We start from the raw sequence: 27,569 nt of genomic DNA, 5'->3' as shown, positions 1-27,569 counted from the left end.
ATATTTATAATTTTTTTTTTTTTTTGTATCTTTTTTGAATAACCTAATAAAATACAAAATAACTCAATATTTTATTCGAACCAAATCCACAAACGCGGAAGTGAAATGGCGAATAAACTGTTTGTCAGATTTCCTTTCGTTTATTGATTTTCCCACAAGCAAATCCACTGCGAATATCGTAACTTACGCACTAATATATAATATAACACATTATTGATATTCATGTCTAAGCATATTTCACTTCTATATCTCCGTTGACACGTCACAAATATAGAAAAATCCGCTCGAAGAATGGAAAAGGTTTGAGATAGCGTTTCTTAAGGCTCGATTTTTCAGTTCAAACGACCGTACATGATTTAAACTGAACTGAATATGAAAGATTACCTTTGAAATAATGGATTTGTAGTGACGCTCATACACAAAAAAAAAATTCATTAATTTAAAAAAAATATATAAATATTCATTTTAATTATTATTTTTATTTTATTTTATTTATTTATTGCGTAAAATAAGTATACGTATTGAATAACAAGGAATCTTTATGAAACTTGTGAATAGAAAATGAAAACGAAGTGTTCTCTTACAATATTTGAGTTTGTTCAAGTGTTTGTAGACAAAAGACTGGATTTCACCCCCCCGGGAGTCATTAAGATTAACACATTACAACAGGGATGCTTTGTTTAGGATAGTCTTTATCTCACATGGCTCAGCCTGTTCTAAGATGGAGATTTTTTATCTTTTAAAGTATAAATAATTCTTTACTCAATTAACAATACCAAAAAAAAACTTCTTTATTATGAATGCCCGGCTAATCAAATGTAGAAAATTAATAATCGTTATTTTACAAATATAAAGTATATATATGTGCCAAAAATACATCTTACTTAAACATTAATAATAAAGTAAAATAAATAATGAAAAACCAAAATAAAGTAATGTTTTACACAAATATATGTACCAATTATAAAAAGTAACGTGTTTATTAAAATACATTTATTTAAAAAAAATATATTTCTATAAGTAGTTTTTTATTTTAAAATTTGTTTTTCATTTTGAGTAATTTATATTTGGCATAAAATCATTAAATATTTTGGACGCAATTACATTATATTTCTTTTTACAAAAAGCGGTTGATATAAATGGGATAATACAGATAATTTGTGTTGCTGAACGAGTGTTTTTATTTTGGTGGGTTCTTTTGACCTCACTTAATTTACCATCAAATTTAAGTAGAAAGCACGTCACAAACAATTGTCTGACATCCAATATCTTTAACTCAGCGAATAGATCTTCCGTTGGAAACCTCGAAGGTTTTTTAAGAATGATCTTCATGATCCATGTTTGTGCCATTTCCACTGGTCCAAGGATTGAACAAGAGCACCTTTCCAAGCTAAATTGCAATATGATTAAATTAAATAAATTAACATTAAAAGTCAAATTAGAGCCATTGCTTCTGGGTCCATTCGTTTTACATGTCGAAATCACAGCAACGCCTCCCGCCTTATACAATCTCTTTTAATATCATTTATTTTAATATTATGTTATCCATCCCTGTAAAAAGGCAAAAAATGTCGTCTACGTAGTGTCTCCATAATACGATACGTTTCAGAAGTAGTAAACAACTTGAAAATATTTGGTTCTCTAACTCGTTCTTAAGTATGTCAGCAAACAATAAACTATAAGCCTGACCCATTGGTAAACCCGGACAGACCGAGAACTTCGGACATTCCTTAACTTCCTAAATTCATTGCATAGAGACATAAAATTTACTAAGAAATAAATTAGAAAACCAAATAAATCAATATAAACCTTTTAATCATGTTCTAAACAATTTAAATTAAAATTTATTTAAAAAAAACGAATTTAGTATCTACCGTAAACCAACATATATTATACTGACACAATTATTCATCTAATTGCCGATAGACATTCCAAATTTCGTTATATGATACATAAGTTAATTAATGCTCCACTACTTGATACTAATTTAAAAAAAGAAACTTAAAAAAAAATAACAGATTGCTCATAAAAATGGATATAATGAGAATTTCATTGACTAATATTAAAATCAAAAACAAAAACGTAAATTTGTAAATTTATATTTATAATCTACTCCCACAATAAATGAAGCTGACCCACCACAACAATGGAGGCGGATTATTTTTACAAATGATTTTTTTTATATCCAATTATCTTATTTTCTTCTAGCAAACATTATACATATATATGCTCGGTGTATGTCTAAGAGACAGAGTAATAAATGAATAAATAAGGCACCAAACCGAAGTTGTGAATATCATGGATCGTGCAGCGAAATTGAAATGGCAGTGGGCAGGACACTTGGCGGGACAAAATGATGGCAGGTGGACATCCAGAATAATAAAGTGAAGACCATAGGCAAACAATCTAAGTGTTGGAAGGCCACAGAAAAGATGGGTTGTCGGCATTGCCTCTATTGCCGGTAAAACGTGGATGATGAAAGCGGGTAATAGGAAGGAATGGAGACGTTTGGAAGAGGCCTTTATCCAGCAGTGGAGAGAATAAGGCTGAGGAAGAAGAAAAAGAAACATTTTACCTGCATTTTACCCAACAAATAATAAAATAACATTTTTTTAAAATCACAATGACAACATCTCTTAACACTTTGTATCCCGGAGCCGTGTAAACACGTGATTATATAACCATGCATTGTGTCCCGGTCCCGTGTTTTCACGTGGATTACCGGCTGTCTAAAAAAGTGCATTTAATTGACATTTAGTGACTTTTATTCGTATTTTTTTGCTGCTGGTAAACCTAGTGAAAATACGGGACCGGGACACAACGCATGGTTATTATAATCACGTGTTTACACGGCTCTCGGATACAAAACACAAAAAAAGGAGTGAAGCCCTGTATATGTACGAACATTGCAATGCGCAATGTGGCTCTCCATAAAGGCCAATGTTGGCAAAACCATCATACAAAAATGACTTATTTAATTATTTCAAATATATATGAGACGTTTCAATTGATTAAACCTAGTATTCTCATAATTATGACACTTTAAAGAAACCCTTCACAAAACATAAAATTTCACAAAAATGGGCCGGGCACAGGGTAAATTCTATGTGTATTCGGCCGGTACTCAAAGTGTTTATTTTATAAATTTGGCATTTACCATTCAAATTGTAACAATTGCGATTCAATCTACATTATAAAAACAAATAGAAACTTTAATATTAGAGTAAAAAAACACCTAAAGTGCCCAAACAATTTAATTTTTTTAAATTCCATCCATCTGATATAAAAGAATTATTATTTTTAAGTAGACAGTATATTAAAAGTTTTTAATGTTGAAAATAAAATATTGAAATAATACAACTTAAACATAAATCTAAGACATTAAAAAAGCGAAAAATAATTTAAAAACAAAAAAATAACGATAATAAGAATATTTCCTTAAGTCCGCTTCTGTCTAGTTTTAAAAATAGAATCACCTTCACTTTACCACATATATTTACAACAACATCACAAAAAACATGATTTATAAGTTCCACATGTTTATTATGTAAATAAGTATGTAAATTAAGTTAAAATTAAAGATAACATAAGAAAAACTAAAAGATACAATAATAAGTAAAAATAAGGATATTTACAAACATAGATATAGGGTACATAGAAAAATATGAAAACATACACACATACATATAAGTTTATACAAGTTCATACACACATACATATAAGATTATCTAAAGGAACTATGCATTCCAGATGAACTAGCTGACAGGCGTCTAACGCTTAGATCAGCTACGTCTACGGCGAGAGGAAAAGTTATTTTACCTCTACGCAAACAGCGCACTAAATTTAGTGAACGCGCATTTGCGGTCGCAGGCCCTATGGCATGGAATGCTCTCCCAGCAGAGTTGCGAGGCTGTGAAAGTGAAGTGATGTTTCGGAAAAAACTTAAAACCCACTTGTTCTCTAAATCATTTGAATAAATCCGTAGCATGTGACAACAAAATAAATTATTTTAATTAAATTACAAATTTAAAAGAATCACTATGTAAAGCGCCCTTGAGGTATTTTGTTACGAAAATGGCGCTATATAAGTTATACATAATAATAATAATTATTATTATAGAGATACATGAAAAAAAAAAAGTTAATAAAGAACAATATTAAGAAATTTTATACAAATTAATTTATAACTTTTTGAATACTTAACCTATATTTATATAAAGACAGACGAAATATATCAACTTCACCATACTCGTTACCTAGCTGATGTAGTCTAGGTATTGGTGAATTGTAATAATAATTATGACTGCCAGGAGATTAAAAAAATAACGTTAGCTGCCAAGTATTTCGAACAGGTACTTTTAAGCTGATACCACTAGTAAATTCTGGGACGTCCAATACGCCATTTGCTATTTTATATAAATTTAATAAATCATTTATAATTCTTCTTTTACAAAGAGTTGACATATTTAGTGTACATAATAAATTATCGTAATCAATATTTTCAGTAGGTATATTAAGTTTGTAATTGATGAATCTAAGGAATTTACGTTGTACTCTTTCAAACTTTAAAATATGATCATTGTAATAAGGTGACCAAATTGTTGAATTGAATTCTAAATTACTTCTAACCAAGGCAGTAAATAGCACTTTGAAGGTAGTGATGGAATTAAAATCTTTTACAGTTCGCTGTAAATTTAATATTAAGTAGACACCGTTAAAATAAAACAGAATAAGATTCGTTCGTCAATTATACCTTGATAAAGAAAAAGCTTGTGTAAGTTTGAAATGGGTCAATCGAAAAATAAAGTGGTTAAAAACAAAGTTGTTATATTACAATAATTCTTATATAATGAGTTCTTCAAAGGGAAAATAAACCTTGGCTTTTGAAGCATAGGGGAAAACTGATCCACCACTCAACGTATTTGCGATACTCTTGAGACATAAGGTTTATTATTATTACGAAATATTAGGAAATAAATACAGTGATTTTTATTGTATATTTATAAACAAATTTGTTCTAGGTATTCTATAAAGGGTTAGTAATAACAGTATGAGGGGTAGGAATTATACAATAAATTGAATGAAAATAAATCACAAAGAAGAAATACTGTAAATAAATAGGGATTATTACAGTAAATACAAATAAACAAATATGAATACCAATTGGTCTTATTTCTGTTGTAAAATACCTATTGTAAAACATTTAAGTTTGTTAGTGAAAATTATTTTTGTAAGTTTTATATTATTTTATTTTTTTATTTTAGGTATGGAATAAGAATTTGTGTATGTGGGTGAGAGAGAAAGGGTGGGTGGATGAAGGTCAGAATCTTTGTACGAGGGTTTATTTTAGGGTGTGAAAGTGACAGTGTGGGTGTGTGTAAAGGGATTAATCCTGTCTTGAAAAATTAGGGTGCGTGAAATAATTTTTGTAAACTTTAAATAATTGCAAAATTAAGACATTATTAAAATTATTGTTAAATATAGTAGAGTACATAAGCAATGTGAAATATCACCAAAGACTTGAAGACTAGAATAAAATATTCATTTTTGAGTTCGCTCTTTAAAAGTTATTTTTTATAGAATTAAGAATGGTCCAGAAACCGCATACGCTCATCAAACAGAAGGTGACTAAACTAATCTTAAAATAGTAGTTTTACGTCTTAACACATTAGTTTCTTTGTAGACGTCGCTCAGTATGCAACTCCCGATTTGAATTCAACTATGCCATGTTGTGTTGTTTTAAAGTGAAGAATTACTGCTAAGATCAAAAAGAAACAAGATGGGATCACATTTCATGTGTAAGTAGCAAATGCATGTGTAAGTAGCAAATGCATTACTTGAAAATTTAATTATTTTTCCATCTGTCGGATAATCGAAGAAAACAAAATGATGATTTTGTAAGTGTTGCCAGGGTAGTCTATTTAATGACGCTACTTTTCTCATGTAATGAGAGAACTAATAAAAATTAAACCTCTCGGATTAAACAACGCGTGGTGGACATTTGACCGACATTATCTTTAAAACATCAAATATTAATTAACATGACATGAAAATATCCACATTAAGTTCAAAATTCATTAATCAAAATACTTTTATAAAATGACCCTTTACTTATCTACTCTGTTGAGTCAATCAATATTTCTTTGTGAACAATAAAATTTTAGAGAAATCAATAAATTGCTTTTTTTTAAAAAAAAATATTGACAATTGTGTGATTATTATATTTTTCGCGATCTGGCAACATTACGCGGCTACTTCAAGCATGCGCGCGGCAAAAGTGGGGCAAAGTGGGGGGATTTTGGACACAATCCGATGTATTCAAATATTATTCTACGCTCCTTCTGGACTATTCTTAATTCTATGGTTATTTTATTGCCATCAAAAGAATTTATAGAATGGAATTTCGAATTTTACATAAAATTAAAACAAATAATCTTCTACGATAAAAACGTACAATATTGTATTTTTATGTAAAAATCATTAACTGCGTGGTCAAACATTTTAAATGATGTTAGTAAATATAAGTAAAAAAACATTTACCGACTTTGTATGTTTACTGTTTTTGAGAGAAACCCGTCTCTTCGTCAGGGCACACACTACACCAACATGCAAATACTAAAGAACACCATCACTTAATTGATTGATTTAATGTCTTTTTTTAGAACTCTATATTTAAACTTATTATATTAGAAATCAAACACTGATGAGTCAACTGAACCTTTTATTCTATTTTTACAAATATAAAAAATATAAAAATGTAAAAATAAAATAAAGTATTCAGTAGACTCAAATCAGTGTTTGATTTCCAATATTATAAGTTTTTACACCATCATCTTAACCGTCCCCATAGTATAAATGTTATTTACAAAAAAAATCATAAATTTCAAGCAGAGTTAAAGGGAATGCAAACACCACCATATCAGAACATGCACTAAAATTAGATCAATAATATTTATCGATATGTCGAAGGATTTGTAGGGGAGGTGTTTTGTTTGAATCCTTTTAACTATGCATGTAATTTTTGTATTTTTTCGTAAAAACTAAGTATTCTACGGTGACGGTAAATGTGATATGGTGTATTTAAGCATTTGCATGTTGGTGCTGTGAGTGTCTGGACTCAGAGACGGGTACGTCTCGAAACCGGTAGTCATAAAAAGTCGGAGAGTATTCAAATACTAATGTTTACTAACATACGTACAATATTTGTTTATTTATTTGACAAATTGTAGTCTGCATTACTATAGGGGCTGTTTGACCCATTACTTAATGCAGACTGTAATTTTAAGTTAGAACTTGATAAGAAAAAGCAGATAGCTGCTAAACTGCCGAAATATACATAAAAATAAATCCATGTTTTTCGCAGAAGCCGTATTCAGCATGCGTAAAGTCCTATGAATGGGTGATATCTGACTTGCATTTGTATGGCTTTTGGGTGTGTAAAACAGTGGATAAGATCTTGCTCTAGTATAATTTTTGGGAACATCCAAACTGATCTCTTTCAGTTCATTTAGAAATCGGTAAAACAGAAATCAGCTCATAGAAATGTTTTTCATAAAAAAATTGACGACGAGATTAGAGGGTGTTGTAATCCAGCATCCCTCAAAAAAATAATTATAGGTACGAGTATGGATGATTATTTTATATTTTAGAACGTTACGTAAAAATTGCTTTTAAACCTTCTCTATTTCAAGGATGTGGTTTGATTCAGAAGGGTTGCAAATTATGGAACAATATTCAAATGTGCTGTGGACTTGTGTATAATACAATGTGTGAATTACGGTTGTATTATTGAAATATCTAGATTTTCGAAATACAAAACCAAGCATTTTATTAGATTTATCCACAACACTAGTAAAATGGGACTTAACACTTTGAGTACCGGCCGAATACACAGAATTTACCCTGTGCCCTGCCCATTTTTGTGAAATTTCATGCTTTGTGAAGAGGTTCTTAAAAGTGTCATAAATATGAGAATACTAAGTTAAATCAATTGAAACTTCTAAAATTTATTTAAAATGATCAAATAAGTAATTTTTGTATGACGGTTTTGCCAACATTGGCCTTCATGGAGAGCCACATTGCGCATTGCAATGTTCGTACATATACAGGGCCTCACTCCTTTTTTTGTGTTTTGTATCCGAGAGCCGTGTAAACACGTGATTTTAATAACCATGCGTTGTGTCCCGGTCCCGTGTTTTCACGTGGTTTACCAGCAGCAAAAAAGTACTAATAAAAGAAACTAGATGTCAATAAAATACACTTTTTTAGACAGCTGGTGAACCACGTGAAAACACGGGACCGGGATACAACGCATGGTTATATAATCACGTGTTACATTTGCAAAAGGCATTTGAAAGAGTTGACAGAGAGAAATTGTGGAAGGTTTTATCGAAGTATGGAGTGACTGACAAGGGGTATTGCGTCACTGTATAAGGACAACACAGCATGTGTGAAGGTGAATGGGACATTCACATCGTGGTTTAATATTCCGAAAGGAGTCAAACAAGGATGTGTAATGTCACCATGGTTGTTCAACATATTCATCGATAACTGTATGAAAGAACTGAAAGATTTAAGAATGGGACCAAAAATGAGTGGTATAACTGTTAACTGTCTTCTGTATGCTGATGATGCCGTGCTTCTTGCTAGCAGCAAAGAAGACCTTCAATTCTTGGTAACAAAAGTCTACGATGTATGCAAGAAAAGAGATTTGCTTATGAATGTTGATAAATTGAAAGTGATGGTTTTTAAAAGGGATAAAAATATAACTTAATGTGAGATCAGCGTGAACGGAGATATTCTGAATCAGGTTAAAGAATTTGTGTACCTGGGAAGTATTTTTACTAGGGACGGAAAGGCCTAGAAAGATATTGAAAGGAGGGTGAGTGCCGGGAACAGGGTGAACGGTGCGGTGCACTAAAATCTACTTTGGCAAACAAATTTTTATCGCAGGAGGCTAAACTAGCACAGCGGAGTTCTAGTGCCAACTTTTATGTATGAGAGCGAAGTATGGAATCGGAAAAATGATGATGAAAGTAGGTTGAATGCTGTCGAAATGCGATCCCTCAGGTGAATATGTGGTAAAACGATGTATGATAGGTGCACAAATGTCGAGATCCGTGAAGTGTGTAAGGCTGAGACATGCATTATTGACAAAATCAATAAAGGGGTGCTGCGTTGGTTTGGACATGAAGAGCGAATGGACAGCGAAAATAATAACAAGATCTTTAATTCGGTAATTGCGTGGTATGACTACATTATTTATGTTATAAAGAAATAGAGATGTTTCCTTAGAGCGAATATACGTGGTAACGCCGCATTTTGGTATGCTAAAAGGTAATTTGTTAGTTACAGACCAATGCCATAAATTCTTCAAATCATTTCGGAGGCAAGATGAGTCTTTAGCTCTATTTTGTGTTCGTGACAATTATATGTCGATTATATGCAATTAAATATTTAGTTTTAACCCGTAGCATTGATGGAGTTTACAAATGAAATGTACTCTCATAATTCCAACAAAAAACCGTAATGGTAGTAAAAAATGCACTCTTAAGTGGATGTTTTCACGCTCCTACTTCTTAACTCTTGTGTGGCTGTGATATCACACTAGTCGACATAGGACACAAAACTTATATCGATGATATCTCTCTCATTTTTTAAAATGATGAACTCGTATTTTTTTTAATCTTCTAATGGACATTTTAACACCGGTTTTGCAAAGTAAAATTTGTTTAACTTTGCTGAATGTTGATACAAAAAATATTAATCCTTGCTATGCGAAGAAAAAATGTACGCTTCTTCAGCATCAATCTGCATAAGAGAGAGCACTAAGATAGAACTCATAACAAAGAAGACAGAGACGCTGTTCTGTGGTGGGTGTTGTGTAAAACAGATTAAGTCTTTAGTGGGTGAATGACAGTGATGGGAGAAGCACGCGCGTGATGTGAGCGGTGTATTTATGATTTTTAATTCTGCTATAACAGGCAAAATTATATGTTTGTTTGCATAAATTATGGAAAAGGAATTATCTCGATTTTATTTATTCATATATATGTACATTACAAAATAGAATATCTTTATTCATACATAAATAAACCATAAAAATAATAAGGTAAAATAAGGTATTTTTAAAAATAACACATAAGTATTTATAATATCCAGATAATAATATGTCAAAAAAAGTAAGAGAATCTTGTAACCAAAAACTCCCTCAGAAACGTGAAAAATGTCCATATCCAAAGTAATATTTTTCAACATAGAGATAGCCCTTCCAACAGACATAACCATTGGTAGGTTGGTCCTGCATATTGGAATGTGAAACAGTCTATGCTGACGCTGTCTAAGATAACTATCCGGAACATGAAAGTTAATGCTCCGCATAATTTCAGGGTTGTCTATAATACTGCGCAAAAATCGAAAGAAGTGCGTAGTTAAATACACATTCCTTCTCGTCTTTAAACTGCTGTAACCGAGCATACCCTGGAGGAACTCAGTGGGATAAAGCCATGGATAATATCCGCACTCCCTCATGTAGAGAAACCGAAGAAATTCCTTCTGAACCCTCTCCACCCTAATAGAGTAATTCAACTCACACGGTCCCCAAATCATCGAGCCACTCTCGAGTCTACTTCGCAAGAATTCTCAGTGCTCGTGTACTACCAAAAACCCTGGTAGTGAGTAAGTAGGTAGTAATACTAACATCTTCAATGAACTACTACAAACTGTTTCGATCTGATCATGAAATGCCAGGAAACTCACAGAAGTGATGCCAAGATCTTTAACCTTCAAAATTTGCATAAGATTCTGATTATAAAACAGTATGTCTTCATGTTTTTTTTTTCAAATATCTGAACTTTAGAATATTCCGTATTTTACTAGTGATAACACGATGTTATATTACCGTGTGCAAAGGGATTATTTACCACAGTCTTTTATGAGTAAAAATAAATGCCACAGAAATTCCATCTATGACTTTCGTCAAAAGCGTAGGTATAATCATACATGAGCATTTAGGATGGCAAGATCTAACAAAGTTTGTCGTTAACTTAATTAAAGTTCGCAGTCACTCAAAAGATTGCAGAATTTCTTGCCAATTAATGTTAAGCAAACATTAGTCCAGAGCTTACTTCTCCCAGTCTTTGTTGATGCAGATGTACTCGTATTTTACCCAGATGCTAATTCTGAACTGCTTAATAAGTTGGAACGATTGCAGAATATCTGCATACGTTTAATCTTAAGTCTTCGCAAATTCGGCTACATAAGATACTGACATTGTCATATATTTTGCATGCTGGCATACTTATATGTTTTTAATATTTTTATTTTTGTTTTTATTAGTCTTTTTATAGATGCATGTTTTGATATTGTTTTTTATTTTTGTATAACTAAACTCACTATTATGTTTATTTTATATAGTAAGAGTCACTTCTGCCCTATAATCTATAATATTACTAGTCCTAAAACGATTGATTAAGTCTGTCATTTACGGGCCTGTTTCACACGTATTGCGCCAGTCAAGTCCGTCCAGTAAAATTAAGGTGGGTGGATGTTTTTTTTTTTTTTTTGGTTTTATTTATTTAGTTTCTACTCGCGGGTAAAAATTTTTCTAAAAGAAATTGAGTTGAGATTAGTCCGCCTTATGTTGTACTATTTTATTTGTTTTACCTGCCAATTGATAAATGAAATAATTTAAAAAAAAATAATTTACGAACCCACTATTCGTTATTTGTTAAGGCCGTCCCATCAATCCACTTAATTGGCGGATAGGAATTTGACCTATATCTATAGGGATATATAAATTGGTTATGTTTTTTATGATTATTTTAGTTTATATTTCTTATTATGTTCATGATTGTAAGGAAAAAAGGTATATTATTGGTGACAATAATATATCTACAGTCGTCTGCCTACCCACACATTAGAGTGGGCCGATGATGTATGAATTTTTAATTTTTTAGACATCAAAGTGAAAGGGGTCAAAAAGTTGATTTTAGATCACATTGAACGTAAAAGTTATTTGAAAAAATATACCATACTACTTTTGGCCCTCCTAGGTTTAAAGTTTATCCCTGTTTGAACATTTTGTTAATTTATCTATATTGATAAAATTATTTTTTGCTAGCTAATAAATAACTTAATTACATTACAAATTGGAACACGCTTTAAAACTACCGAAATGCAAAAAGTTTACACTCCGCGAAACTGATTCCGTTGAGCGCCTGGCTAATATTGAATGGCTTATTTAAACAATGTTACTCATTTATTAGAAATTAAACTGCAACTCACGCCCTTAGGCGCTTATTTAATTAGGTTTAATGCACATGAGAAAATTTAATTGGGATGATTTTCTTACTTAAATACGAAACGACAGCCGGGTTACTCCAAAAAATCGACTTTTTCGAAAACTTCAAGCTCTGGTTGATTTTTTTTTATATGTTTTGCATTCCGATTAATCCAAAAGGCAACTTTTTAGACCCCTTTCATTTCGAAATTCAAAAAAAATAAATATTGGCCCACCCTACCACACATTCACAAAACTTTGCAAGTCATTCTAGATTTGTCTCTCCTAGTAAATAGTCGCTCTCTAACCACAGTATAATAAGTATTTAAAATAAACCACCGTTGACTCCATAAAGTCTTATTACTGATCTTCATATACCACCTTAGGGTATAACAACTGGCGACAAGAATAAGATGGAAAAAAATTGTTTTGGGAATTTCCGGAAGTCTTTTCTGATAAGTTGGGCAGATTTAATAAATATAAAGTCAATATTATAGCAGTAAATAATCCAACATCCTTTGCGCTAATGTAAGACCAGTGCCATTTGCATTAAAATATAAAGTTGAGGTGGAATTAAAACGTATGGTAAGTTTGGGAATAATTTCACCGGTGAAGTCAAGTGAATTTTCTTCACCGATCGTACCTGTTTAAAAAAAATATGGTAGTATACGTATTTGTAGAGATTTTAAGTAAACATTCAATTTAGTTGCGATAGTGAATAAATATCCAGCAAAAGTTGGCCCGAAGAACCAAGTCTGCTATCGCCGACTGTTATATGCTAGTAAATAAATAAATAACCGAATACCGTACGCATGTTACATGACTTCTTCAAAATATTTTACATAATCCCAATTCACCTATTTATCTGAGTGAGCTCTTCCAACCTCTATCACAACATGGACTATCTCTTCATACTAGTAACGAGAGAACCTTTTTAATATCCTTTCATCGCTCTTATTTAATTGCTTTCTTTTTCGCAAAAGTAGCTGCTCGATTGTGGAATAATCTACCCACTAATGTCAGAGACACTTTTTCTTTATTTACATTTGAATTATATTAAAATATCACTATCGTATCTAAATATTTTAGTTATTCCTTCCTCATTTTTTAATTCCCCCCCTTTCTTTCACTCTTCATAGTAAAGCGTTGATTTTTAATTGATAGTTATTTTTAATTTTGTAATAAATTAGAAGATTCTGTATTTATACACTATACATTTCTTATTTTTTTCTCAAACTGAACGGTTTGGATAGGTCGAAAGAAATTGCTTTAAATTAAAACGCCTGCATTTATAAGTATATAAAATATATAAAGTGTTAAATAAATACATTTATAAATTAAATTTGTTGCAAAAGAGAAGGAAAACATTATTGAGAAGGGAATATGGGAGTCTAGGAATTTATAGAGTTTATGACGTGTCATTGACTGGTTTAAGTGGCCACTTTACACACTGTGTAACATTCACCATTCTACCTACTTTTGAACATCCACATTTCCTCACCCACAACTACAAATATTTAAATAATATTTATTATATTTCGCGTCCGCCGCGGGGTGTAATAGTCAGCGCGAATGCCTACTATTCAAGAGGTTTTGATTTCGATTCCCGACATGGTTTTTTGAAATATTTATTGAAAAGGATGCTTTCACACTAGAATACTTTATAATCCCTGGACTGGCACCTTAAGCGTAAGACTGATCATCTTACCTTTATGTAACAAAAATGATCAAGATACGCTGCAGAGAGTGCAGTAATGAAGAGCCCTATGCACAGTTAGGTGTGGAAAAGGAATGACGATGATTTCACAGATTTAACCAAGGCTCGTTCTTCATGCTAGATGATGCTTGTTCTTGAGAACCCGCTTTACATAAATTAGAAACACGAACTTTCACATAAATACTTGCGTTTGATATGTGAGTATCTTATTTGTATTTTCTTTTGAAATCCTGAGATTTTTACTAGAAATCGGGTTTTGAGGTAAAATTATCAATTTACAAGTAAATATTAGTATTGAACGTTGTGTATAGAATTGCAAAAACAAGGTTGAAAGTAAGCTAAATGCTGACGATATAATTTATTATTTTTATTTATTTATTAATTACACTAAACATACTACAGTTAAGGACAGAGACACAGTTTATAGCGACACAATCAGGAACGACCCATGTCTGTGAACTTGCTCCGACTCGCTAGAAAATCCACGTTGAGTCGGGGTACTTGTAATGCATTCATAACCACATTCACACACATATATACATATCTTTTCGCACATACATATTTATATTATATTTTATACATCCATATACATACATATATATTAAGTTTATACACATCATTGATACTTTATACATTATTACATTTTACATTTATAAATACGTATTAATCATTTACCAGTTAGCCCACATTTGATCGCAGAAATCCATTCCCGTGATAATGATAATGTTTTAAAGAAAATATGTAAGATAAATGTCTAGAAATTTACAAGATATGACATGTCTATTGCTATTTTAATTGGGCCTCTTGGCATGCTGCGGTTCAAAAAACAAAACACACATCTAAAACAAATAAAAATTCAAGTTAACATCACACTGAATGTCGCTGTTACGTACTTGAGACTATGTCCTTAGTGACTGGAGATATTTTTTGCAACCAAACAACCCAGTACTACTTGGCCGCTTTAGAGCGTATCTTGACTTCAAAGGAAAAAAAACGTAAATAAAATATGTCAGTAGAACTGAAGAAATATAAGACATACGTTTTTCTGCTAAGAAGGTGTTTGAAATGTTATTTATTTATTTTATTTTATAAGGTAATTCAGCAAAGATACACTCTAGAAAACATACAATTTGAAGGTATTTTTTAAAAATTTATATATATATTCATATTTTACTCTTACAAACTATAATTAACTTTGAGCTTTCTTTTCAACTCTGTGGATTTCGATCTTTTGTTGGCTAAGTCTAAAACACTGAATATGACACAACCGATATAAAATGGTTCGGATCGTATTTACAAGCTAGACAACAGTGCGTCAAAATACCAGATCATCAATCGGAATGGGTTGATATTGCCGCTGGAGTACCTCAAGGTGGAGTTTTATCACCATTACTATTTTCCCTATTTATAAATCCGATTGCAGATTGTCTCAATTGTTCATATCATCTCTTTGCAGATGATTTACAATTATATCTTCATTGGAGACCTGAACACCAGCGAAGCAATTTAATCGATGTCTAATACACTAAATTGCATGTCAACATGGACAAAAGAGTATGGTTTACTAAAAAACCCATTTAAAACACAAATTATGTTTGCGGGTAGTCAAAGATTGCTTAGTAAGCTAGACATACCTTCACTTAATTCTCTTAATGTCAATGGTACAAATATTCAAAACAGAAAATCCGTAAAAAATCTAGGAGAACAAATGGATGAACATATCTGCTGGCGAGCTCATACTAATGAATTAAGCCCCAAAATATTTTTCAGTCTACACTCACTTAGAAGGTTGCAAAAATTCTTACCCATTAATACTAAATACACCCTTGTACAAGCATTACTACCACCCATTCTAGATTACGCTGATGTTTCCATGACTAATTAAAGCTGTGAGCAACTAGATAGACTTAAACGACTTCAGAATACATGCATAAGGTACATTTTTGGTCTTAGAAAATATGAAAACATTTCTGGTTATTGTAGGCAACTGAAATGGCTCAAAATAAGACAGCGGAAAGACTATCACTCCCTCTTACTTCTGTTCAATGTTCTTCATAGTCATAACGCTCCTATATGATTTCGTGAAAAATTCCAACGCTAATCAGTTCATGGTTAACCTCTTCATTCTTATTCTCAAGGCACTCTCTTAATACCCATCCACAATTCCTGTAATGGCCATCGGTTCGAATTCGTCACGGCAGTGACATCTGTTGAGAAAATATGAAGTCAACCGAAAAAGACAACGTATTTGATTAGTTAATCAAATACGTAGTTTTAATGGGCGTCTATAGATGGCTCGCCTGGTCTTCCGTCACTGCACACGGGTGGAAATACAGTAAAAAAAAATTGTGTTGCAAATTTCGCCATATTGGGCACGCCACTGAGTTTTGTAATCTCCTTTCTTCGAAATAATCGCGAAGGTGTAAAAATTCAAATTCAATTCAAAAGAAGAGTCAACAGTTAATCCATCTCCTAGGAAGTGACCAGGAAGACGAATTGGATGCAGACCAGGACTTCGGGATTGCCCAGGTCAGTTGTATTCAGTTTTCTTTGACGGATTACCGGTCGGTTGGGTTCGAACTGTTGGCCATTGTTATATAAATTAGCTTTGATTGTTATTTGCGAATCGAAGCTGCAAAACAAGAAATATGTGTATAGCTTGTGAATGACAGAACATTATACAATTCCTCTTTCTTCTCTAACCCATATAGTGTTCATGCGGCTCGACTGTGGAATCATTTCCCATCCACCATCAAAAATGTTACTACATTATCTCTGTTTAAATCACGTCTGAAGAAACATCTCCTTTCTCTTCCTTAATCTCTCCTCCTTTCCTTTTTCCTTTTTTTCTTTCGAGTAATAGTTTTGATTTAAGGTAATTTATTACGATTATTTCTATTTTTATATATCTTCAGCTTTTTAACATTTTTTTTACTATTAAATATGTTCTGTAACTTGAATTATAAAAATAAAACTTTTATTATATTGGTTGGTTGGATGAAATTGCCGTTTGGCAATAAGCCCGCCAATGTACAAATAACAATATGTACAAAAAGTTAAAAAAAAAAAAAAAATAATGATAAAAATCATGTGACCTCACTGGGGTTACCCGTGCCGAGGACACTTAACAATATACTTTTTTATAAATGTTTTTACATTAAAGAATAAAAAAAGAAGACTAACTTAATAAACAGAGATGATTTAAAAATATTCACAGTTTTAAAAACTAGGTATATATGTACATTAAATTTAAATCAACAAATGGAATAATTGAATAAATACGCATGTTTAAACTAAGGCGAAATGGTGAATGTTACACAGTGTGTAAAGTGGCCACTTAAACCAGCCAACGACAAGTCACAAACCTTGTGAATGCCTAGACTTCCCTTATTTAAGGTACTCTTTACACCTGTTGTAATTCGTTAAAGTAAGAATTGCTGTGATGACTTCCAACCTCCATCCGCGAAGGGAAAGAAAAGAAGCCTAATCGTATGATTTCCTTACTTTTTATGTGATTACAGCTTGAAAATATTGTTCCAGTTATTTTATTTTATTGTTTTATTGCCCATGTATGCTTTCATATGAAGGGTTGGCGGAAGAAACATGCGCAGTCATGAAACCAATATTTCAAGAAAAACTTTTTTTTAGTTTCAAAACCGTTTTAAACTTTATCGATGAATGAAGTGCTTATTGTTTTTTTTGCATATTTGTAATTAATTAACATTTTTTAATTACTCTAAATAAAAAGTGATTAAAATTATTAGCAAACCAAAGTATTATACATATTAATATAAAAACAAACCATATTGTAGGGGAAATAAACGTTCTAGTATGCTTTATACGCGGAAGAAACCTTCGAAATCAATGTAATTTTAAACTAAGTCACGCTCCAAAAAAAATATTTTGGGTTTAGAGTTAGTTTTTGGTGCATGGACAGTATGAACAATATTAATAGCAGAATTTGAATATGGTAAAGTAATTATTTTGCCCTTCAGCTGAGTCACAGATAATGTGTAACTCACGAACAGAATTACAGCAATACGCATTTTCCAACAACCACTGTTGAGATCCGTCTGATAAGCGACTGACAACGCTTGTTTCTTAAAATTGTGCGAGAACTTCGAATCTTTCTTTTCCATATCATACTGACTGCTCGCGTTTCTTCAGCTTTGCCCAACATTTTAAATACGTTTTATTTATTTATTTATTTTATTAACATAAACGGCAAATCTGCATTTTCCAAACATTTATAATACTCACATATTTGGCTTAATATTTTTTAAAAACATAATTTTCCTTATACCCAAGATTAATATAAAAAAAATAAACCTAAACAGCATATTCAGTAGAAATTTTAAATAATAAAACATTCTACAGTAATGCAACAAGAAAATCATAAGTGCTGTTTCATACAGCTGGGCAAAGTGAACGAAAAACTGTATATATTATGAAATGCATTAATAAATAAATATAATTACCATTCACCATCTTTGAAAAAGTTCAAAAGGTTTGTTCTATGGGAACAATACCCTACACTAAATATATCAGATACGTGGGATTAACTATTGCCGAGTTCATGAAGTCTGTTTAATACGGCATTACAAGTATACACTGTACGTGAATTGTTGCTACAAAACGGTAGCACTTGTCTAGTCATTCTTCCAGGCACCCTGAAGTTGATGAGAGATAATAGTTCAGGGTAATCCCACATTGAGTTTACGTATAATTTTGAATAAATTTAAAAGGTCTAAAATGTTTCTTCTGTCGTTAAGTTTTGCCAATGATTGGGCGTAAATTAAGATATTTTGATAAGACACACAGGTGCATACTGTAAATATCTAGAACTTGACATATTTAACTTAAATCTATAAACATCATGACTGCGCATGTTTCTTCAGGCCACCCTTCAGCCCATGCATATGAGTTCCAGCATATCTAAATTCTATAACAGTATTTAACAAAGTTGCTAACATTATCACGCATTGTAATATCGCAAGAAGGCAATATATTATCAACTTATGTATGTAGACCAGATATTGAATAGTGACCCGGCTATAGTAACTATAACTAAACACATTATGATCTTCTTGCTACTTCTGGAGTGTTGAGAGTCGGTTCAGGTACATTCAAAGGAAACGTCGATTATCTGAACCGGAAACTTGATAATTAGTCTAATTTCAGCGAATAACTATTACGTAACTTCCGGCCGCCATTATTCGGTATTCTACAGAGCAAAACCAGCTGCATAACTTCAGTAACATTTAGGGAACAAACACATTTTTGTAGACAAGAGCCGATTTAATACATTGACAAAATTACTTAAAATCAACGAAATGTTGTTCGATAGTTTTTAGAACACGATTTAAAATTCACGTTATTTGAAGCGTCATCTCTATTTGATTATACTTTAGTGATTAAAATAAGAATTTAAGGATTAAATTTTAAAGTTTCGGATTTAGAAACGGTTAGTGAACAAATTTTCTTAGCAACACTAACAAAATGTCCATTTTGTTTTTTTTTTGACAATCTGAAAGATTAAAAAATAATTAAATTTTTAAATAATGCATTTGCTACTTACACATGTATTTGCTAATTACACATGAAATGTGATGCCATCCCGTTTTCTCAAGATTCTAGCAGTATTTCTACACTTTGAAACGACACAACATGGCATAATTGAATTCAAATCGTGAGTTGCGTACTGAGCGACGTCTACAAAGAAACTAATGGGTAAAAACGTAAAACTACTATTTTAAGAGTAGTTTAGTCGCCTTCTGTTTGATGCTCGTATGCGGTTTCTGGAATATTCTTAATTCTATGGTGTCTAAAATATAGTCTTATATGGTTTCTCCATAATCTCTATAGTAAATTATATTAAATCAGATGTAGATAATCTAAGATTAAAAATTAATATTTAAAATTAAACGGTAATTAGTTATAGTTCTACATTATCTCTGACGGTAAGTAGTAACGACACATAATTTAAAATGCTATTTTAAAGCCAATCGTGCTATGTTCAAGTAAAATTTTACAATTTTCGGTATAAAACCCAATTAAATAGATCCCGAGTAAAGCTAGAACTATATAAATAGAACATATTTGCCTACCACAAATGACAGTTGCTTGAATGTTTGTGATTGAAAAATGGTGATAGGATTCGTTATTACAATGCCATTTTCGCTTTGAAATTCTTGAAGTTTTTACATAAGACCACACTTCAATTATTATTGGCGGCCTCCGTGGTGTTAAAGTCAAGACGCTTGACTCACGCACGGAAGGTTCAGGGTTCGATTCCCGATAAGAACACAAAAATTAAATGTGATTTTTCTCATGCCTGGGTGCTCTAGGATGTAATTTACCATTTTAATTGGGCCTCCTGGCCTGTAGTGTGAAAAAAAATGGACACCGAAATTGAAGCAGTGTAATGTTGAAAATAATTAATGTATTAAAAAAAGTTGTGTATTAATAATTGTTTACTTTGATGTTAAAAACATATTTTTGTAACACAGCCTTAACAACAATCACTTTTATGCTTATTCAGGTTGCAAAATATTTGTTAATTTATTTATTTAACAGAAACATGCCCCGAGCTAAGAATTATTATGAAAAGAAAAATTTTGTGTGAGATAAATGTTTTATTTAAAGAAAAAAATTATCATTGTAGGTGTTATATTATCATTTATTTAATTATTGGGCTGACAACGAAGTAATTTTGGTTTTCTTAAATAGAAAACAGAAAATTTTCACGATTTTTTTTTTACATTTACGTTTTGACATTACTTTAAATGTAATTAAGTGCTGTATTTTACGTGTAATTGTTTTTTTTAAACAATTTTGCCAATTTGAATACGGAGTACTAAAACAAATATTTTTGGTGTATTTTACCTTTTTATTTCCTTAAAATGGTTTGGTCAAAAAAAATTCGATCTGGAGATTTTTCAATCAAAGATGACAAGCGTTCAGATCCTTCTAAAATTCCTTAATTATTCCTTCAACTTGGTTGGGAAACCAACAACTCATTCCTTTGTCATTGTTAATATAAATATATAAATATATGTATATTTATATATATTATTAATAATTTACAAAAGAGAAGTTATATCAGACGTATCATTTTTACAATGGAATTTTCCTGATACCTTCATTAAGGAAATAAAGAAAAATACACGTAAAGAAAATAAAATGAACGAAAAGTTCTGTGCAAACAACTTATACTAACGAGTAAATCCTCCAGGAATGCAATCAAACGCCGCTCTTTCGTGGAATATTTTACTGGGATAAAATGAATACTACTTCTACAAAATAAGTTTTTCGTGTTCTTATTTTTTTAACATATTTATTATCATCCTACACAATGCCGAGTGTCGTTGTCTGATGGGATTTTAAGAATTTACCTCTATTCACCCCAGTGATGTTCAAATGCATTTCACATTTTTTTTATTGGACCAAATTAATATTACGGATAAAGCAAAATATTTCAGACGTTGTAATATTTGTAGACGAATCGTCGAAAGCAGAGGCGAATCGTCCATATAAGAGATTATGCGCAGCCAGTGGCGTCTTTGATACCAAATTTCTAGTGAAGCTCAGATTTTAAGGATAAGTATAATATGCGTAAATGTTAAGTAGGTACCTACAGTAAATAACACAGTACGGACAATGTTTGTAGGCATCTTTGAGCATTTTTATATTAGTTGCTAGTTTTTTATCTCCTAAATGTGTTGATTTAATGCAAACTAAAATACATATTAAGTACTGGTGAATACCAATGATTTTTTAGTGAGGCTCAGCCTCACTCGCTTCATATGCTCCTTCATCTCTGTGCGCAGCTAACCATTCTATTTTACTATCGATAATAATATTTTATTGGAGTAATATTTATGAGAGAATGAAAACAAATTATTCATTTTAAATAACCATCAACGTTTATGTGTTCCTCCAAACCTGATTTTAAACATTGATCGTGCAGCTGGCACTCAGCTCATTCCCAGTGAACCAAGAATCTAGTAGACTACTTCAGCTTACTTATTAATACAGATACGTTTACAGTTATAAAATTCTTAAAATCCATTTGCTGTTATTTCATCTTTAAGTAAGCTTGCAGGATACAAATATTATTTGAAGATTGTCTGTTTGGAAAATAGTATTTTGAAGAAGATTTCCTAAGGCCCATTTTTCTTAAATGATATATATTTGACGTATGACAACTGTACATGTGTCGCTCGACGTTGCCCTTTTTTTGAATTATTGATTTCTTGAAGAAATTGACACAGTGTGTTGTATTGACCAGGCAGGAGACCCTCTTGACGCATAATGTAGCAGATTCATTCTGTCCGCCTATCTGAGTTGGTTTTGATTGGTTTCCTTCCTTATTTGACTCTACTGAGAATCTTGTCATTAGTGATGTGGGCTCTCCACAAAACTTTTAGTATTCTTCTGTAACACCACATGTCAAAAGCCTCGAGTCTTTTTTATATTTTTCAAAAAGGAACCATGTTTCACAACTAAACATCAATATGCTCCATTCAACAAATGTATTTGTGCAAGTTGCTTGCGGAATTTTAGGTTTATGTTGTTTGACTCAAAAATTTTTGATGTTTTGTTGATCACAAATTTTGCTTGGCAGGTGATCCTGCTTCCAAAGTACACACATTCTTTGGCGTTTTTCAGAGTTGCTTCTTACATTACTACATTTATTTACCGCTCATTACGGGCCACAGTTATGTTGCTCTTGTTTATTTTTACATTATATTTATTATTTAGTACATTGTCCATAAAGTTCTCCATACGTCATAATAAAACTAACTTTGCCAATTTTTAAAAATAAAAAATGTCGTCGGTCGGCATTTATTGCTACCAAAAGTCATTTTTTGCAAATTGATATTTTCGTGTTAGGAGATTTTCAACTCTACTTTGATGTTTCCTAATCATTCTCTATGCATGTGACCAAAAAGAAGCAAGCTTTTTAAAGAAAAAAAGAAGAGTTAATGCCTAGATGTCAATATTCTCTCCTCTGAAATGTTCTCTATCTCCGTTGTTATAAACTAATATGATATAATTTAGTTTCTTTTTCAATACTTCATATTCCAGCAGCTTTATTTAATTATAATCAATTGTTGTCTTCAGCAAATCTTTTAAGACTTTCTGATAGAAGAATCCTAACTGACCTAATATTACTTTTTAAGGTGATCAATTCATTAATTGACTGTCCAGATTTGCTGGAGTTGGTGTGTTTCCGTGTACCTGGTTGACATACCCGCCACAGATCTCCTTTTTGTTCTGCAAGTTCTAGAACCAACTATCACATGCACTCGCCTATCCCTAGGCTCCATAGATATGGCAATCAGTATGAGGACAAGGCTGATATATTTGATTCATGACTTGATAGTTATAAAACGAGTCTGATTTCTCTTTTTCTCTCGCAATATTATTCTTAAACTTTTCTTTATATTTAAAAATGTTTTTCCTTCTTTTGTATTTTCATATTTATGTATTTATTTTGTTAATATTTTTGGTTGTTAATGTGTATTTACCTACTTGTTACTATTGTTATAGTATTGCAATTTATGTTCAATATATGTTAAAGGCAATTTATGCCGTTTATGTAAAGTAAATAAAGAAATATATAAATAAAATTATTACGTAATTCCGTATCTGTCGAATGAAGAATACAGATATGTGTATTCAATAGAACTTAAATGAATATCAGATAATCTACAAAAAAGCATTTGGCAACCCATGAATAGGTACCTTTGAATTTATTTCCAATAAGTGAGGGGTGAAATAGATGATTTTACAACCCCCCTAGGGCTCATGAATGATTTTTCACAGGAAAAATGTAATATTCTAAGTACTATGGGGAATTGAGATTCACGTGTAAATATATTTCAAGAGCCAAGTATTCCATAAAGTTAAATGTTTATTGGCACTAAAAGACAGATTACAATCAAAAGACAGTTACTTTTATTAGAGGTTATTTTTCATATTTTGGTTATGGTTTTATTTAAATTTTTATGCATGTTCAATAACTGCCACGATTTGAATAAAATTTTAATAAAATATCTTAAGTCGTCTTTTATTGGACCAATGGAATTCAAAAGCACTCTTTCTATATTAAGGCCGGGTGAAAACGGCAATTTTAGCGATCGGCATGCTTATTATTGAAATATATATTTTTTAAATCTAGCATTTAGCAAATAAGAGCGCAAATGGTGTTAAGTTGGAAATAATGTGTGTTTTATTGTAACGTATTTATTGGAATACAACGGTTTTCTTCTTCTTCTTTTCCACATCCGCTCATAAGTGGAGCGTGTGGACATCACCCGACGCCTCCAGAAGATCCTATCGCCAGCCAGAGCTCACGTCTTCTCCCACGTCAATCCTGCGTCCCTTAGATCCGGAGAACAAAGCCGAAAGATCGTCATCTATGGTTTTCTAAGACCGTGGAAGCCCGTAAGTGTGAAAAAGAGCCCGTAAATGTAGTTTTACAGCTCAATATTGTATTATCTGTGCCCAGGTGGATAAAGAATACAATTATGTTCTTAAAATAAAATAAGGAACCCTAGAGTAGTGTTTTCGACTCGATGGCTGTTCTTAGGTCTAAACTAAATAAAACTAAAAGAAATCGAGTGGAAAGTAGTCCGACTAATTGTGTAGTGTTTGACGTATTTGTCTACCATTTTTGAGGTCTTGCGTTTGATTTCTAGCAGAGTGAACGTGAAATATGTATTTCAAAGGTTGCTGAAACTAGATGTATTCATTGTGCTGATCTGACACCTGAAACGTTAGACTGATCATCTTACCATCATGTAACAGATTATCAAAATACACTGCGTTTTGTTTATAAATGCAGTGTCCTAAGCAATATTGGGTGTGGAAAGTGAAATGTTAAAATATTAGAATTAATACAATAGTTGAATATAGTTAACTTAAATCACGTATTTAACAAATAATATTTTTCATTCACCGTCCCACAAATTGAACCCGCAACCTCAAGCATCGCTGACAAAAGTGCCTGACATAGATTTTTACCTGATAGATATTGTAAGAGACTTACTTTACTTTTATTTTCCCTTTTTATCAATCCAATAATCTAAAACCTCCCCTGTTCGAACCATTTATTATTTATTTGTTTAACTTTTTTTACATTATATTATTTGTACGTTAGCGGGCTTATTGCCAAATGGCAATTTTTCCAACCAACCAATGAAATAATAGTTTTATTTTTATAGATCAAGTTACAGAACATATTCAATAGAAAATAAAGATTAAAAAGCTAAAGATATATATAAAAATATAAATAAACGTATTTGTTTATAAAAACCTTAAATCACAACTATTACCCAACAAGAAAAAGGAAGAGAGGGGAAAAAAGAAAAGAGGAGAGATTAAGAAAGAGAAAGAAGATGTTTCTTCAGACGTGATTTAAACAGAGATAATGTAGTAACATTTTGCCAATGATATGCAATTTTATATTAATTTTAAACCCAACAATATTGATCAAGCTCACAAAGTAACGTCGCATGCACTCAAGCATATCTTCACATAAACAAGAAGTAATGGACTTCTCATAAATCCAACAGAAACCCAAAATTGTACTTGTTGGTTGTAATAAAATGTACTCTAAAGTGGATGTTCCTACACTCTCCCTTTCAAAATAAATGGCACAGAAATTCCTTTCACGACTTTTGTCAAAAAACTACGGTATTAACATAAATAAGCATTTAGAATTGCACGATCAGGTTAACGAAGTTAGACGTAAACCTGATGGCAGTTTGCACTCATTTTAAAGAGCGCAAAATTTCTTGCCAATCAATGTTAAGCAAACATCAGTCCAGAGCTTACTTCTCCCACTCCTTGATTATGCAGATGTCTGTTACTCAGATGCTAATATTCTAAACTGCTTGATAAGTTAAAACGATTGCAGAATGTTTTTATACGTTATATATTTTATCGTTGCAAGTTTGACCACATAACAAAATACCGCACGCTACTACACTGGCTCTCAGTATCAGGCACAGAAGAATCATCCATTTTTATCACTTTTTCACAATATTTGGAATATTCCCACCTCACCTGCTCATTTGAGAGAGCTCTTCCAACCTCTATCAGAACATGAACTATCTCTTTGTTCTAGTAACGAGAGCACCCTTTTAATACTCTTTCACGGCTTTAATGTTCTTGCATCCTCTTTCACAGTAGTAGCTGCTAGATTGTCGAATAATCTACCCACTATTATAAGAGAAATCTTTATTTACATTTAAATTAAGATAAATATATCACCATCTAAATGTTTGAATTGTTCCTTTCACCCTTTTCTTTCCATTTCATAACGTCTCCTCTCTTCATAGTATAATGTAATTTTTTGTTTTCATTTTTATATAAAATTATAAAATATGTCCACGTTGTTGTACATTACTCAAACTGAACGGTTTGGGTAGGTAGGAAGACATTTTCTTAAAACAATATGCAAGCCCTTATATGTTGCCAATTGTATATGTATATAAAGTGTTAAATAAATAAATTAATATCAATAGTGGAATTAAGAACACTTGCCTGGTGCTATTTAACAAGCATTACAATGTGGCTAGTGTTGCGGATTCTCACATTAATTCAGTTTCAAACTATACTCTACCCCAACTTTATTCCCGTTTTCTAGTAGTGAGTCATTAACAGCTCGTTGAAAATGGCCTCGAAATGGAAATTTTTGCATTAAAAAAAAGTATTCTTCACAAGAATAAAAACAACAATTTTACTACGATCTTAATTTCTGTTGTATCTAGAAAAGAAAAACCTTTCGAAATAATGAAAAGGCTACAGTTTTTATTTATTTTGGGGAAATGTCCTGTCATTCGTCCCGAAGTTGGATTAAGACAATCCAATCACAACCCCGTAATATATTTATCGTGAACACGTGCTTTGACCCTCGTCTGTGGGACTGTTCTTGGAATAAGACTCTGTTAATCATTTCCGAAAGTATCACCGTGTTTGACATAGGAAAGTCTTAGATTTGATTAAATAAACGAGTTATATGTCTGTGACATTTAATTAATCCTCTAAAAGTGTGTAATTTTTATCTTTATATTGAAGTAAATAGATTTACCATATGATTTTTTTATTCAGGCGGATTATCGTTTCGTTTCTAAAATAAATAAAAAAATCACTGGTCAACAAAAAAATATTTAAAAAAGGTCACAGAAAGAAAAAAATGTGATTCTGATAGTATTTTTTCTCTCAAATTCAAATATGATTTTTGATGCTTGCCAAGTTGCATTCTCCAGTGCAATAAATACTTCTTCAAACTTTTTATCATGCATTGATGATCGCATTTGTGGACCCACAAATATTTTTTCTTTATTTTTTGTAGCACTTATTTTGCTAGTGTTAGGTAGGTGCTTGAGACAATGATTATCAAGCAGTCTTAATTTATTTCAACAGAGAGGAAAAACGTTTTTGAGAAGGGAATATGGAAGTCAACAGATGGAAGAGTTGAGGAAATGTGGATGTTCAAACATAGGCAGAATGGTTAATGTTACACAGTGTATAAATTGGCCACTTAAACCAGCCAATGAC

At 31.7% G+C, this 27,569-nt stretch overlaps 1 protein-coding gene across 1 annotated transcript in view; it reads right to left on the bottom strand.

Annotated features, from left to right (window-relative positions):
* LOC148282219 (alkaline phosphatase, tissue-nonspecific isozyme-like) overlaps positions 1 to 27,569 on the bottom strand; it is a gene marked incomplete at its 5' end in the record, with an annotated part of 170,538 nt that overhangs the window by 124,784 nt on the left and 18,185 nt on the right. The window lies entirely within an intron of this gene.

Source organism: Micrasema longulum, unplaced genomic scaffold (assembly GCF_059751315.1).
Source record: "Micrasema longulum isolate JH-2025_06_02 unplaced genomic scaffold, ASM5975131v1 h1tg000360l, whole genome shotgun sequence".
NCBI lineage: Eukaryota > Metazoa > Arthropoda > Insecta > Trichoptera > Brachycentridae > Micrasema > Micrasema longulum.
The sequence above is the reverse complement of the archived record's forward strand: the minus strand, read 5'-3'. Positions and strand labels throughout refer to the sequence as shown.